Genomic DNA, 4,421 nt, shown 5'->3' with positions numbered 1-4,421 from the left:
CTGAGGTGTTTGCAGAGATATGCAGCGAGTGGGGGACGCCGGAGATAGATTTTGTGGCATCCCGCCTCAATACTAAGCTACCCAAATACGGGTCGAGGGATCCTCAGGCGTAATTTATAGATGCCCTATCAGTACCATAGAGGTTCAGTCTCATATATCTTTTTCCTCCATTACCGCTTCTCCCTCGTGTGGTGGCTTGAATCAAGCAGGAGCGAGCATCTGTGATTCTGATTGCTCCTTCGAAGGACTTGGTTTGCCGATCTGGTGGGGATGTCCTCAACTCCTCTGTGGAGGTTACCTTGTCACAGAGATCTGCTGATACAGGGTCCCTTCGTTCATCAAAATCTAGATTCTCTGAGGCTGACTGCGTGTAGATTGAACGCTTAGTCTTAGCCAAAAGAGAGTTTTCTGTGAGTGTTATCGACACTCTGGTTCAAGCTCGTAAGCCAGTTACTCGTCGTATCTACCATAAAGTGTGGAGGACTTACTTGTACTGGTGTGAAGTCTGTGGCTTTTCCTGGCATAAGGTTAAGGTTAAAAAATGTGGCAGCAAAACAAGAATTTATTGTGAACACACAGGGGAACAGCAGAGCCACATTTTTTGATCTTTTGTATATTTATAGGAGTTTTGTCGTGCTCCTGTGGCGTGCATGCAGTACCCTCCATGCTGGACACTCTTTGATTATTGGATAAGGTTAAGGTTGCCAGAATTTTAGCTTTCCTCCCGGATGTACTGGAGAAGGGCCTATCTGCTAGTTCCCTAAAGGGACAGATATCGGCCCTGTCGGGGTTACTGCACAAAAGGTTCGCTGAGCTTCTGGATGTGTGCAGTCCTTTAAGGCTCTGGCTAGGATCAGACCCGTGTTTAGATCTGGGGCTCCGCCTTGGAGCCTCCATCTTGTTCTTTTAAGCCTTTGGCTGGGGTGTCTTTACCTTTTCCTGGTGGCCAGGTATTGTATTTCCCAACAGTAAGGAATGAAGTTGTGGACTCTCCCTGCCAGGAAGGAAAGGAATTTATCTGGTAAGCATAAATTATGTTTTTTTTTTTAGTAGACAACCCAAAGTATTGATCTAGGCCCATTTTGGTATATTTCATGCCACCATTTCACCGCCAAATGCTATCAAATAAAAAAAATCGTTAACTTTTTCACAATTTTAGGTTTCTTACTGAAATTATTTACAAACAACTTGTGCCATCATGACACAAATTGTTGTAAATTTTTCTCTGGGATCTCCTTTGTTCAGAAATAGCAGACTTTATATATGGCTTTGGCATTGCTTTTTGGTAATTAGAAGGCCACTAAATGCTGCTGCGCACCACACTTGTATTATGCCCAGCAGTGAAGGGGTTAATTAGCTTGTAGGGTTAATTTTAACTTTAGTGTAGAGTTCATCCTCCCCCCTGACACATCCCAACCCTGATCCCTCCCTGACCCCTCTCAAACAGCTCTTCTCCATCCCCACCTCACAATTGTCACCCCCATCTTAAGTACTGGCAGAAAGTCTGCCAGTACTAAAATAAAAGGCTTTTTTTTCTTTTTTAATATATATATACAGTGGATATAAAACGTCTACACACCCCTGTTAAAATGTCAGGTTTCTGTGATGTAAAAAAATGAGACAAAGATAAATCATTTCAGAACTTTTTCCACCTTTAATGTGACCTATAAACTATGCAACTCAATTGAGAAACAAACTGAAATCTTTTAGGTGGAGGGAAGTAAAAATAAAAAAATAAAATAATATGGTTGCATAAGTGTGCACACCCGTAAACTAAGACTTTGTTGAAGCATCTTTTGATTTTATTACAGCACTCAGTCTTTTTGGGTATGAGTCTATCAGCATGGCACACCTTGACTTGGCAAGATTTGCCCACTCTTCTTTGCAAAAACACTACAAATCTGTCAGAATGCGAGGGCATCTCCTGTGCACAGCCCTCTTCAGATCACCCCACAGATTTTCAATCGGATTCAGGTCTGGGCTCTGGCTGGGCCATTACAAAACTTTAATCTTCTTCTGGTGAAGTCATTCGTTTGTTGATTTGGATGTATGCTTTGGGTCATTGTCATAATGAAAGATGAAGTTCCTCTTCATGTTCAGCTTTCTAGCAGAAGCCTGAAGGTTTTGTGCCAATATTGACTGGTATTTGGAACTGTTTATAATTCTACAGCTGACGAAAAACAGCCCTAAAGCATGATGCTAACACCACCATGCTTCACTGTGGGTATGGTGTTCTTTTGGTGATGTGCACAGTGGTTTTTGCGCCAAACATATCTTTTGAAAATATGGCCAAAAAGTTCAACCTTGGTTTCATCAGATCATAACACCTTTTCACACATGCTTTTGGGAGACTTCAGATGTGTTTTTGCAAAATTTAGCCAGGCTTGGATGTTTTTCTTGGTAAGAAAAGGCTTCCGTCTTGCCACTCTACCCCATAGCCCAGACATAAGAAGAATACGGGAGATTGTTGTCACATGTACCACACAGCCAGTACTTGTCAAATTTTTCTGCAGCTCCTTTAATATTGCTGTAGACCTCTTGGCAGCCTCCCAGACCAGTTTTCTTCTCATCTTTTCATCAATTTTGGAGGGACGTCCAGTTCTTGGTAATGTCACTGTTGCGCCATATTTTCTCCACTTGATGATGACTGTCTTCACTGTGTTCCATGGTATATCTAATGCCTTGGAAATTATTTTGTACCCTTCTCCTAACTGATAACTTTTAACAATGAGATCCCTCTGATGCTTTGGGAGATTCAACTAAGAAAATGTCAGGAAAGACCTACTAGAACAGCTAAACTTTATTTGGGGTTAATCAGAGGCACTTTAAATGATGGCAGGTGTGTACTGACTCCTATTTAACATGATTTTGAATGTGATTGCTTAATTCTGAACACAGCTACATCTTCAGTTATAAGACACTTATGCAACCACATTATTTTTTTATTTTTTTTTGTTTACTTACCTACTCCTAAAATATTTTAGTTTGTTTTTCAATTGAGTTGTACAGTTTATAGGTCACATTAAAAGTGGCAAAGGTTCTGAAATGATTTATCTTTGTCTCATTTATCCAACCTCCCTGATCTCCCCCCAAACAGCTCTCTAACCCTCCCCCCTCTACCTATTTGCCACCATCTTAGGTACAGCTGCCAGTACCCAATTTGCTGCAAATTAGGCAATTTAAAAAAAAATATATATTTTCTGTAGTGTAGCTGCCCCCCCTCAATACCCTCCCCCTCCCAGATCCCTTGCCGTCAACTGATTCCACATAGGAAACCCCTCCTTTCTCCTCAATGACGCACTTATTTATTTATTTTTATCCGTGTAGCATGGCTTTGCGGTTCCACCCACTCCCGCCCCCTACAGCTATGAGCCAACCACCCGCCTCCCTCCTAACTCTCCCACACCATCAACGAGCGGCACCACAGAGTGGTCCTCTCTGCATCGGTAACTCTGAAAATCTATTTCTGCAGTGCCCCACTCGTGGGGCATACAGATATAGCGCAATCTTGCTATTTTGAGCGAGATCGCAACATAGAGAAGCCCAGGACTGCAGCAACGTACAGGGTTCATTGCTGGTCCTTAAGGGCATAACGACCAGCATCATACAGGGTACAGCGCTGGTCGTTAAGGGGATAATTATCCTTGGTATCCTGACTGTACTAGGCCATTTTGGCGCCTTTGTGTTCTTTTCTCCATATTCTACAGATCATCCCTGTGCCAAGAGTTTGACTACCTCTGGACAAAGTGCAGCCTGGACTAGTCAGCAGACTTTTTTTTGTTAATTTAAGGTTTATTATTTGCCTTTTTTTATTATTATTATTATACATGTATGTCATTTATTTGTACTAAGAGCGCCCCCTGGTGTCTAGTTTGTGGCATTTGTTATATACCACTTATAGTCCTATTATCAATTTTTCTTTGTTCTCTTGGTATCCTTTTTTTGAAGCAGCAGCAATGAACTACTGGGAGATAGCTAAACACGTCAGTAAGCCAATCACAAGAGGCCTATATGTGCAGCCACCAATCAGCAGCTACCTCTGAGCTCCTGAGCTTGTCTAGATATGCTTTTTCAAGAAAGGATACCAAAAGAATGAAGCAAATTATATAAAATAAATCAATTGGAAAGTTGTTTAAAATTGTCTGCTCTATCTAAAACCTGAAAGAATATTTTTAGGTTTCATGTCCCTTTAATATTTAGTGAACTTGTCATTCTCGCTCTCTGTCTCCCTCTCTCTCAACACGTTGGGGATTTTAATAGGATTGTATGTATCTGTAGAAAGCTTATATACAGGTGTTTCTATTATAAAGAGGGAAGCTATCTCACAGTGTTTCATATCTACTGATGAAATAAGCAGTCAGCTGATTATGTACGTCATTATCCCTATAACTCAGTATTCCTGCATCTTTCTTTCAGGTAAT

This window comes from Bombina bombina, chromosome 12 (assembly GCF_027579735.1).
Source record: "Bombina bombina isolate aBomBom1 chromosome 12, aBomBom1.pri, whole genome shotgun sequence".
NCBI classification, from domain to species: Eukaryota; Metazoa; Chordata; class Amphibia; order Anura; family Bombinatoridae; genus Bombina; species Bombina bombina.
This window is presented reverse-complemented; position numbering follows the sequence as displayed.